The sequence below is a fragment of the Oryctolagus cuniculus genome, chromosome X (genome assembly GCF_051225735.1).
Source record: "Oryctolagus cuniculus isolate XC-2025 breed Fujian yellow rabbit chromosome X, ASM5122573v1, whole genome shotgun sequence".
NCBI lineage: Eukaryota > Metazoa > Chordata > Mammalia > Lagomorpha > Leporidae > Oryctolagus > Oryctolagus cuniculus.
Genome location: NC_142888.1, coordinates 49022814 through 49035316, shown reverse-complemented (window position 1 = coordinate 49035316; position 12503 = coordinate 49022814).

Genomic DNA, 12503 nt, shown 5'->3' with positions numbered 1-12503 from the left:
GCGCATAAGCTGCTAGCCGCCCGCAGGTGCTCATCGCCTCACTTAATCAGGCAGACCGAATCCAAGCTCTCACATTGCTGTGTTGTGGGGAGGCCTTTCTCTTTCTCTATTTCTCTATCTCTGGGCATTCCTATCTCTCCCATTCCACTTCTATCTTCCAGCATTCCTATTTCTCTCACTTTACTTCTAAACTTCTATTTCTCTTATCCCTGCAGCTTCCCGGCGCCTCGCCCTGCCGGCAGCTTCCCGGCTCTGCGCCGCTTCAGCCAGCGCCTCTCTCATCTGCACGGCTCGGCTTTGCGCGCACACTCCGCGGTTACTCACTAGCCCTTTCGCGTCTGAACCACGGCCTCGCGCCAGCCCCGCGTTCCCTATGTACTTGAGCCCCGCACGCTCTGTCTGCGCGCGGCAGCCTCCGCGAGTCACACAGCGTAGCTTACGTGTCCGCCACTAGCATTCAATCCAAGTTCCCCGGGCTAGCCTGGCGAATTCAACCCAGCTTACGTCTCCGCCCCACGATCTGGCTTCCCGTCCTTTGCTCCCCGGGCTAATCAGACGGATCCCAATCTGGCTTACGTTTCAGCTTCTGGTTTCAACTTTTCGCCCCCTATTCCCGGGCTAACTTGAGAATCCCAAAGTGGCTTTCGTTTCCGCCTTGGCCTGCCCCCCGCGGCTTCAATTTCCCTAACATTTTTCTCTACCCGGTATGTTTCCCCAAGCTTTCCTCCAACAATACTCCTCCCTCATTTCTCCTGGCTTCTCCCCACAGTCCGTATCCGAGTCCAAGCCTCCTCCAGGTTTCACTTTCGCTTTCAATCTCCTAGCTTCCCCGCCATAGTCCGCATCCGAGTCTATGAAAGCTTTCACTTTCGCTTTCAATCCTAACTTCTTTTTTTTTTTAACTTCTTTTTTTTTTTAACTTTTATTTAATGAATATACGTTTCCAAAGTACGAATAATGGATTACTATGGCTTCCCCCCCCATACCGTCCCTCCCACCCACAACCCTCCCCTTTCCCACTCCCTCTCCCCTTCCATTCACATCAAGATTCATTTTCGATTATCTTAATATACAGAAGATCAGCTTAGTATACATTAAGTAAGGATTTCAACAGTTTGCTCCCACACAGAAACATAAAGTGAAAAATAATAGATGATTTTTTTTAATGATGATGAAATCAGATCAGACCTATTGTCATGTTTAATCCCAGTGAGAGTCAAGTTGGGAGTTGATAGTTTCTTTTCTTTTCTTTTCTTTTCTTTTCTTTTTTTTTTTTTTTTTTTACAGAGGATCAGTTTAGTATGCATTAAGTAAAGATTTCAACAGTTTGCACCCCCATAGAAACACGAAGTGAAATATATTATTTGAGTACTCGTTATAGCATTAAATCTCAATGCACAGCACATTAAGGACAGAGATCCTACATGAGGAGTAAGTGCACAGTGACTCCTGTTGTTGACTTTACCAATTGACACTCCTGTCTATGGCATCAGTAATCTCCCTATGCTCCAGTCATGAGTTTCCAAGGCTATGGAAGCCCCTTGAGTTCTCCGACTCTTATCTTGTTTAGACAAGGTCATAGTCAAAGTGGAGGTTCTCTCCTCCCTTCAGAGAAAGGTACCTCCTTCTTTGAAGACCTGAGATCTCACTCACAGAGATCTTTTGCCAGAGTGTCTTGGCTTTCCATGCCTGAAATACTCTCATGGGCTTTTCAGCCAGATCTGGATGCCTTTAGGGCTGATTCTGAGGCCAGAGTGCTATTTAGGGCATCTGCCATTCTATGAGTCTGCTGAGTATCTCACTTCCCATGTTGGATCACTCTCCCCTTTATTTATTCTATCGGTTAGTGTTAGCAGGTACTAGACTTGCTTATGTGCTCCCTTTGACTCTTAGTCCTTTCATTATGATCAATTGCGAACTGAAATTGATCACTTGGACTAGTGAGATGGCATTGGTACATGCCACCTTGATGGGATTAAATTGGAGTCCCCTGGTATGTTTCTAACTCTACCATTTGGGGCAAGTCAGCTTGAGCATGTCCCAAATTATATATCTCTTCCCTCTCTTATTCCTACTCTTATGTTTAACAGGGATCACATTTCAGTTAAATTTCAACACTTAAGAATAACTGTGTATTAATTACAGAATTAAACCAGTCATATTAAGTAGAACAGACAAAAAAACTACTAAGAGGGATAATGTATTAAGTTGTCCATTAACAGTCAGGGCTATGCTGATCAAGTCACCGTTTCCCATAGTGTCCATTCCACTTCAACAGGTTTCCTTTTTGGTGTTCAGTCAGTTGTCACCGATCAGGGAGAACATATGGTATTTGTCCCTTTGGGACTGGCTTATTTCACTCAGCATGATGTGTTCCAGATTCCTCCATTTTGTTGCAAATGACTGGATTTCGTTGTTTCTTACTGCGGTATAGTATTCTAAAGAGTACATATCCCATAATTTCTTTATCCAGTCTACCGTTGATGGGCATTTAGGTTGGTTCCAGGTCTTAGCTATTGTGAATTGTGCTGCAATAAACATTAGGGTGCAGACCGCTTTTTTGTTTGCCAATTTAAATTCCTTTGGGTAAATTCCAAGGAGTGGGATGGCTGGGTCGAACGGTAGGGTTATCTTCAGGTTTCTGAGGAATCTCCAGACTGACTTCCATAGTGGCTTGACCAGTTTGCATTCCCACCAACAGTGGGTTAGTGTCCCTTTTTCCCCACATCCTCGCCAGCATCTGTTGTTGGTAGATTTCTGAATGTGAGCCATTCTAACCGGGGTGAGGTGGAACCTCATTGTGGTTTTGATTTGCATTTCTCTGATTGCTAATGACCTTGAACATTTTTTCATGTGCCTGTTGGCCATTTGGATTTCCTCTTTTGAAAAATGTCTATTGAGGTCCTTGGCCCATCTCTTAATTGGGTTGTTGGTTTTGTTTTTGTGGAGTTTCTTGATCTCTTTGTAGATTCTGGTTATTAACCCTTTATCTGTTGCATAGTTTGCAAATATTTTTTCCCATTCTGACGGTTGTCTCTTCACTCTCCTGACTGTTTCTTTTGCAGTACAGAAACTTCTCAATTTGATGCAATCCCAATAGTTAATTTTGGCTTTGACTGCCTGTGCCTCCCGGGTCTTTTCCAGAAACTCTTTGCCTGTGCCAATATCTTGAAGGGTTTCTCCAATGTTCTCTAGTAACTTGATGGTGTCAGGTCGTAGATTTAGGTCTTTAATCCATGTTGAGTGGATTTTTGTGTAAGGTGTAAGGTAGGGGTCTTGCTTCATGATTCTGCACGTGGAAATCCAATTTTCCCAGCACCATTTATTGAATAGACTGTCCTTGCTCAAGGAATTAGTTTTAGATCCTTGATCAAATATAAGTTGGCTGTAGATGTTTGGGTTGGTTTCTGGTGTTTCAATTCTGTTCCATTGGTCTATCCATCTGTTTCTGTACCAGTACCATGCTGTTTTAATTACAACTGCCCTGTAGTATGTCCTGAAATCCGGTATTGTGATGCCTCCGGCTTTGTTTTTGTTGTACAAGATTGCTTTAGCTATTCGAGGTCTCTTGTGCCTCCATATAAATTTCAGCACCAATTTTTCCAGATCTGAGAAGAAGGTCTTCGGTATCTTGATTGGTATTGCATTGAATCTATAAATTGCTTTTGGGAGAATGGACATTTTGATGATATTGATTCTTCCAATCCATGAGCATGGAAGATTTTTCCATTTCTTGGTATCCTCTTCTATTTCTTTCTTTAAGGTTTTGTAATTTTCATCGTAGAGATCTTTAACGTCCTTGGTTAAGTTTATTCCAAGGTATTTGATTGTTTTTGTAGCTATTGTGAATGGGATTGATCTTAGAAGTTCTTCCTCAGCCATGGCATTGTCTGTGTATACAAAGGCTGTTGATTTTTGTGCATTGATTTTATACCCTGCTACTTTGCCAAACTCTTCTATGAGTTCCAATAGTCTCTTGGTAGAGTTCTTTGGGTCCCCTAAATAAAGAATCATGTCATCTGCAAAGAGGGATAGTTTGAGTTCTTCCTTCCCAATTTGTATCCCTTTAATTTCTTTTTCTTGCCTAATAGCTCTGGCTAGAACCTCCAGAACTATATTGAATAGCAGTGGTGAGAGTGGGCATCCCTGTCTGGTTCCAGATCTCAGTGGAAATGCTTCCAACTTTTCCCCATTCAATAGGATGTTGGCTGTGGGTTTTTCATAGATTGCTTTGATTGTATTGAGGAATGTTCCTTCCAAACCCAGTTTGCTTAGAGTTTTCATCATGAACGGGTGTTGTATTTTATCAAATGCTTTCTCGGCATCTATTGAGAGAATCATATGGTTTTTCTTCTGCAGTCTGTTAATGTGGTGTATCACATTGATTGTCTTGCACACATTAAACCATCCCTGCATACCAGGGATAAATCCCACTTGGTCTGGGTGGATGATCTTTCTGATGTGTTGTTGCATTCTATTGGCGAGAATTTTATTGAGGATTTTTGCATCTATGTTCATCAGGGATATTGGTCTGTAATTCTCTTTCAGTGCTGCATCTTTTCCCGGCTTAGGAATTAAGGTGATGCTGGCTTCATAGAAAGAATTTGGGAGGATTCCCTCTTCTTCAATTGTTCTGAATAGTTTGAGAAGAATTGGAGTTAGTTCTTCTTTAAATGTCTGGTAGAATTCAGCAGTGAATCCATCTGGTCCTGGGCTTTTCTTTGTTGGGAGGGCCTTTATTACTGTTTCAATTTCTGTCTCAGTTATGGGTCTGTTTAGGTTTTCGATGTCTTCCTGGTTCAATTTAGGTAGGTTGCATGTGTCCAGGAATCTATCCATTTCTGATACAATCCTAACTTCTTTCCCACAGTCCATATCCGAGTCTATGCCTAGGCTTTCAATAGCTTCTTCCGGCACCTTTTTCGTCCGGCTTTTCCCTAGGCTGTTTGCTAGTCTCTCTCTCCAGTAATTTCCCACTTCTTCCCGGTCTTTCCCTCCTAAGTTTCCTATCCGAGTCACGGCACCATTATGTCGCTCCCCCTCTTCGTGGAGGAACGACACAGGACCCTGCGCTGTTCTTTCGTCTGCTCGGCCCTCTCCGGGTTTGCTGCTGGTTCTTCCCGGGTTGGCTACTATCCCTTCCACCTCCGTGGAAGGGCAGTTCCCCCTGGCCACATTCCCCACTTCCGCAGGGGAGCGGCACACCGCCGGCCGGCTTTCTCGGGGGCTGCACAGATGTTATTCGGATAGATGTTCCCCTTAGATGTTCCCAGTGCATGCCGTCTCTCTCCTCCTTTATAGTCCTCCTCTGCCAATCCCAACTCGGCTACCCACACGCCGAGTACGCTGCTCTCCTCCAATCAGGAGCAAGTCCTACAGTTTATTGGTTGAACTGGAGGCAGCTGTGCAGAAGCTGTTTACTTCTCTCCCAGCGCCATATTGTGGGAGAGCAGATGCATAGAATAAGTCTTAATTCCAGTAACTCAGTCTAGTCCGGATTGCTCCCCACACTGGACACCTTGGTTGCTTCCAAATTTTAGCTATTGTGAACAATGCTGCTATAAACATGATGGTGCGGGTATCTCTTTGATACATTGTGTCCAAATCTTTTATATACCCAGTAGTGGGATTGCTGGATCATATGACAAGTCTATTTCTAGTTTCTTAAGAAATCTCCACTCTGCTTTCCACAGTGGCTGTACTAATTTACATTCCCACCAATAGTGTCTGAGTGTTTGCCTTTCTCCACATTCTTGCCAGCATTTGTTACTCTCTGTGTTTTGGGTTTTAGCCATTCTGACAGGGGTGAGGTGATATCTCATTTTTATTTTGATTTTCATTTCCCTGATGGCTAATGATATTGAGCATTTTTTTTCATATATTTGTTGGCCATTTGTATTTACTCTTTTGAGAATTGTCTGTTGAAGTCTTTTGCCCATTTCTGAACTGAACTGGATGGTTTTATTTGTTGTAGTTGTTGTTGAGTTTTTTAAGTTGCTGATATATTCGGGATTTAATTCTTTGTCAGATAGGTGGTTTGCAAATAATTTTTCATTCTGTTGGCTGTCTTTTCACTCTATTGATCATTTACTTTGCTATGCAAAAGCTTCTGAATTTGATATAGTCCCATCTGTTTAGTTTTGCTTTTTTTGCCTGTGCTTTGGGGGTCTTGTCCAAGAAGTCATCCCCTACTCCAATGTCTTGGGTTGTTTTCCCTAAATATTCTTGTAGGACCTTCATAATCTCAGGTGTTAAATTTAGTTAGATCTTTGATCCGTCTTGAGTTGATTTTTGTATATGGTGAGAGGTATGGGTCTAGTTTCATTCTTCTACGTGTGTGTGTGTGTGTGTGTGTGTCCAGTATCCAGTTTTGCCAGCATCATTTGTTGAAGAGATTATCCTTACTCCATTGTACAGTCGGAGCACTTTTGTCAAAAACCAGTTGGCTGTATGAATGTGGATTAATTTCTGGCCTCTCTATTCTGTTCCATTGATCCATGTATCAGTTTTTATGTCACTACAGTGCTGTTTTCATTACTATAGCTTTGCATTGTTCTTTGAAGTCAGGTATTGTGATGCCTCCAGCTTGATTTTTCTTGTTCAGGGTTGATTTAGCTATTCTGGGTCTATTGTGATTCCCCAAGAACTTTAGGATTGCTTTTTCTAATTCTGTGAAGAATGTCATTGGAATTTTGATGGGAATTGCATTGAATCTGTAGATTGCTTTAGGTAGTACTAATATTTTAATGATATTGATTCTCCTGCCAATGAGCAAGGAATATCTTTCCATTTTTTGTGTCCTTGATGATTTCTTTCATCAATGTTTGATAATTTTCATTGTAGAGATCTTTTATACTTCTTTGGTTAAATTTGTCCCTAAATATTTGATTTTTTTTTTGTGGCTGTTGTGAATGGGATTTCTTTCTTGATTTCTCTTTTTGTGAGTTCATCACTAGCATACAAGAAAGCTACTGGTTTTTTTGTATGTTTACTTTGTAACTTGCAAGGCTGTTGAATTGATTTATCAATTCTAACAGCTTTTTGGTGCAGTGTTCAGGTTTTTCATGTACAATATCATGTCACCTGCAAACACGAATAATTTGACTTCTTCTTTTCTAATTGTGATGCTCTTTATTTCTTGCTCCTCCCTAATTGCTCTTGCTAAAACTTCCGACACTATATTGAAGAAGAGTGGTGAAAGCAGGCATCCTTGTCTTGTTCCAGATCTGAGGACAGATGCTTTCAATTTTTCCCCATTCAGTATGATGCTGGCTGTTGGTTTGTCATATATAACCTTTATAATTTTGAGGAATATTCCTTTTATTCCTAATTTGTGGAATGTTTTTATCATGAAGAGGTGTTGAATCTTATCAAATACTTTCTCTACATCTTTTCTAAAATTTTTTAAGTTTATTTGACAGGTGGGGTTATAGACAGTGAGAGAGAGACAGAGAGAGACAGAGAGAAAGGTCTTCCTTCCGTTGGTTCACTCCCCAAATGGCCACCATGGCCGGCACTGTGCTGATCCGAAGCCAGGAGCCAGGTGCTTCCTCCTGGTCTCCCACATGGGTGCAGGCATCCAAGCACTTGGGCCATCCTCCACTGTCCTACCGGGCCACAGCAGGGAGCTGGACTGGAAGAGTAGCAGCTGGGACTAGAACCCAGTGCCCATATGGGATGCCAGCATGGCAGGTGGAAGATTAACCAAGTGAGCCATGGCACCAGCCCCTCTCTACATCTATTTGTATGACTTTATTTATTTATTTTTACATTCATTTTATTTTTAATTTATTTTTAAGTAATGCAAATTTCCTGGGCCGGCGCCGCGGCTCACTAGGCTAATCCTCCGCCTAGCGGCGCCGGCACACCGGGTTCTAGTCCCGGTCGGGGCGCCGGATTCTGTCCCGGTTGCCCCTCTTCCAGGCCAGCCCTCTGCTGTGGCCAGGGAGTGCAGTGGAGGATGGCCCAGGTGCTTGGGCCCTGCACCCCATGGGAGACCAGGAAAAGCACCTGGCTCCTGGCTCCTGCCATCGGATCAGCGCGGTGCGCCGGCCGCGCCGGCCATTGGAGGGTGAACCAACGGCAAAGGAAGACCTTTCTCTCTGTCTCTTTCTCTCACTGTCCACTCTGCCTGTCAAAAAAAAAAAAAAAAGTAATGCAAATTTCATAAATACAACTTTAGGAATATACTTATTCTTCACACCATACCTGCCCTCCCATACACAATCCCACCTCTCATCCTCCTCCTCCTCTCCTTGCCCGTCCCATTCTCCATTAAGATTCATTTTCAATTAATTTTGTGCACAGAAGACAAACTCTATACTAAGCAAAGATTTCAACAATTTACACACACACACACACACACACAAACTGTTTGAGAACTAGTTTTACAGTTAACTCTCATAATATAACTCATTGAGGACAGAGGTCCTGCATGAGGAGTTAGTGCACAGTGACTCATGTTGTTAATTTAACAATTAACACTCTTATGTATGACGTCAGTGACCATCCAAGGCTCTTGACATGAGCTGCCTAGGCTATGGAAGCCTTTTGAATCCACAAACTCCATCAATATTTGGACAATGCTACAGGCAAAGTGGAAGTTCTCTCCTCCTTTTAGAGAAAAGTACATCCTTCTTTGATGGCCACTTTCCACTGGGCTCTCACTCATCCTTCATGTAGAATACTTTTTTGCCACATTGTTTCAGCTTTCCATCTACATCTATTTTTTAAGACCATTTATTTATTTATAGAGAGAGAGAGACAGAGACAGAGATAGAGGTCTTCCATCTGCTGGTTCACTCCGCCTAATGGCCACAATGCCAGAGCTACGCCGCTCCGAAGCCAGGAGCCAGGAGCTTCTTCCGGGTCTCCCACATGGGTGCAGGGGCCCAAGGACTTGGGTCATCTTCTGCTGCTTTCCCAGCCCATAGCAGAGAGCTGGATCAGAAAAGGAGCCGCCAGAACATGAACCGACGTCCATATGGGATGCCAGTGCTGCAGGAGGAGGCTTAGCCTACCATGTCACAGCGCTGGCCCCTCTCTGCATCTGTTGAAAGGACCACATGGTTTTTGTTCTTCATTCTGTTTGATGTGATGTATGGCATCTATTGATTTGTGAATGTTGAGCCACCCTTGCATTTCCGGGATAAATCCCACTTGGTCATGATGTGTGATGTGCTTTTGGATTTGATTTACTAGTATTTTGTTGAGAATCTTTGTATCTGTGTTCATTAACGATATAGGTCATAAGGCCAGAAATGTGTCATAATAGCTAAGCTGTGACATGGGTATACCATACTGGTGCCGGTTCGAGTCCTGGCTACTCCTCTTCTGATCCAGCTCCCTGCTTATGGCCTGGGAGGGCAGTGGAGGATGGCCCAAGTGCTTGGGCACCTGCATCCACGTGGGAGACCTTGAGGAAGCTCCTGGCTCCTGGCTTCGGATCGGCACAGCTCAACTGTTGTGTCCATCTAGGGAGTGGACCAGAGGATGGAACACCTTTCTCTCTCTCTCTTCCTCTCAAAAAATATATAATCTTTTTTTAAGGATATAAGTCCGTAGTTTTCTTTTTGTGTTGTATCTTTGGGTTTAGTATGCTGGCCTCATAAAAAGAGTTTTGCAGAGTTCTACCCTATTCAGTATTTTGGAATAGTTTGAAGAGTGTTGAAATTACTTCCTCTTTGAATGTGTTGTAGCCTCAGGTCCTGGCTTTTCCTTGATGGAACACTTTGATTACTGCTTCAATCTCATTGCTTGTTATGGGTCTGTTTAGATTGTTTATATTTTCTTGAGTTAATCTTGGTAAGTTATATGTAACTAGGAATTTATCCATTTCTTTGAGGTTTTCCTGTTTATTAGTATATAGTTCTTCATAGCAGTTTCTTACAATCCTTTGTATTTCAGTGGTTTTGGATGTAATGTCTCCTTTTTCATTTCTAATTTTATTTATTTGAGTTTTTTCTCTTTTCTTTGTTAGCCTGGCTAGAGGATCATCTGTTTTGTTTTTCTTAAAAAAATCAACTTTTTATTTTGTTCATTTTTTTTTTTGCTGTCAGTTTCATTGGTTTCTGCTCTGATCCTTATTATTTCTCAACTCCTGATGATTTTGGGTTGATTTATTCTTGTTTTTCTTTTTTCTTTTTCTTTTTTTTTTTTTTACAGGAAGAGTGGACAGTGAGAGAGAGAGAGACAGAGAGAAAGGTCTTCCTTTTGCCATTGGTTCACCCTCCAATGGCCGCCACGGCTGGCGCGCTGCGGCCTGTGCACCGCGCTGATCCGATGACAGGAGCCAGGTGCTTCTCCTGGTCTCCCATGGGGTGCAGGGCCCAAGCACTTGGGCCATCCTCCTCTGCACTCCCTGGCCACAGCAGAGAGCTGGCCTGGAAGAGGGGCAACCGGGACAGAATCCGGCGCCCCGACCGGGACTAGAACCTGGTGTGCCGGCGCTGCAAGGCGGAGGATTAGCCTAGTGAGCCGCGGCGCCGGCTTTATTCTTGTTTTTCTAAGTCTTCAGGATGCATAATTAGATCTTTAATTTGAGACATTTCTTATAATATAAGCACTTAATGCTATAAAATTCCCTCTTACTACTGCTTTTGCTGTATCCCACTGATTTTTTGTTTTTTGACAGGCAGAGTGGACAGTGAGAGAGAGAGAGAGACAGAGAGAAAGGTCTTCCTTTTTCCCTTGGTTCATCCCCCAAATGGCCGCTGTGGCCGGCGCGCTGCGCCAATCCGAAACCAGGAGCCAGGTGCTCCCTCCTGGTCTCCCATGGGGTGCAGGGCCCAAGCACTTGGGCCATCCTCCACTGCCTTCCTGGGCCACAGCCGAGAGCTGGACTGGAAGAGGAGCAACCGGGACAGAATCCGGCGCCCCGACCGGAACTAGAACCCAGGGTGCCGGCGCCGCAGGTAGAGGATTAGCCTAGTGAACCGCAGTGCCGGCCCACACTGATTTTTGATATGTTTTATTTTCATTTTCGTCTATTTCAGGAAAGTTTTTTATTTCTTTTTTAATTTCTTCAGTGACCCATTGGTCATTCAGTAGCATGTTGTTTGTCAAATACTTATGAGTGTTCTACTGTTCTTGTTGCTGATTTCTAATTTTATTCCTTTATAGTCTGAGAATATACACAATATGCGTTGAATTTTTTTAAATTTGCTGAGACTTGATTTGTGGCCTAATATATGGTCTGTCCTAGAAAATATTCCATGATGAGAAGAATGTGTATTCTGTATCTGCTGGGTGAAATGTCCTATAAATATCTGTTAGATCTATTTGTTCAATAGTATATTTCCACTCTGATTTGTCTTTATTGATTTTTTTTGTCTGGATGATCTGTTCATTGATAAGAGTGGGGTGTTGAAGTCACCCACTATTGTTGTATTGGAGTCTGTCTTTCCCTTTAGGTATAATAGTATTTGCTGAATGCATCTGAGTGGTCTTTTGTTGGATGCATATATATTTATGGTCATTATTTCTTATTGCTGTATTTAACTTTTAATCAAAATATAATGTCCTTTTTATTTCTTTTTGCAATTTTTCATTTAAAGTCTGTTTCGTCTGATACCAGGATCACTATGCTTCCTCGCTTTTGGTTTCCATTTGACTGGTATATCTTTCTCCAGCCCTTCAATTTTAGTCTGTGTATGTCTTTGTGAATTTCTTGGAGGCAGCATACAGCAGGTTGCGTTTTTTTTTTTTTTTAATCCATTCAGCCAACCTATGTCTTTTGGTTAGTGAATTTAATCCACTTACATTCAAGGTTAGTATTGATAGATAAGAACTAAGATCTGTTGCTTTGTTGATTGGATAATGATTGTACTTGCTCTGTTAGTGAATTTGGTGGTGTCATGAGTTTTCATGTTTACTTCTAATGCAGGATGGTTTGGAGAGGCGCCAAGAAGTCAGAATAAGGAGGGAGCTTACTGCTCTAGTCTAGGGGAAGATAGTTTAAAAAAAGTGGAGGGACTGCAATCTCCAGGAAGAGTTATGGAGAAAATAGCAGAGGAAAATCCACGCAAATTACAGGAAGGAACACTGTGGACCTACGTGGAGGGTGTGGACACCCACAACTCAGGACCCCAGCAGCCAAGAGCCTGAGCACCAACTTTGGAGAGATGAGACCAGACAGCAACAGCCCAAGCCACTAGAAATAAAGTGTGGGAAGAGCCTGGCATAAGTCTGGCTTTGAGCCCTGTGCAGGACAGTTTACCTACTGACCTACAGGGGAAAAAGGGAGCATGTTTCTCTCCCCCCACAACCACCCAGCACGGGTGTCCTGTAACAAGCAGAGAGAGGGGTGGCGCCATTTTGGACATACATAACAGCTACACCAGCTCATGTCTGCACACCCAGCAATCAGCTGGGAAGAGATGCCTGAGTCTGGCTGGGAGAATTGAAGGGTGCTAAGTGCTCATGACTGTGGGAGCCCTGTGTGCTGGGACTGTGAAAACTTGTGGCTGGGTGGGAGGGTGCAGGGTGTGGCTGGGTCTTTGGGC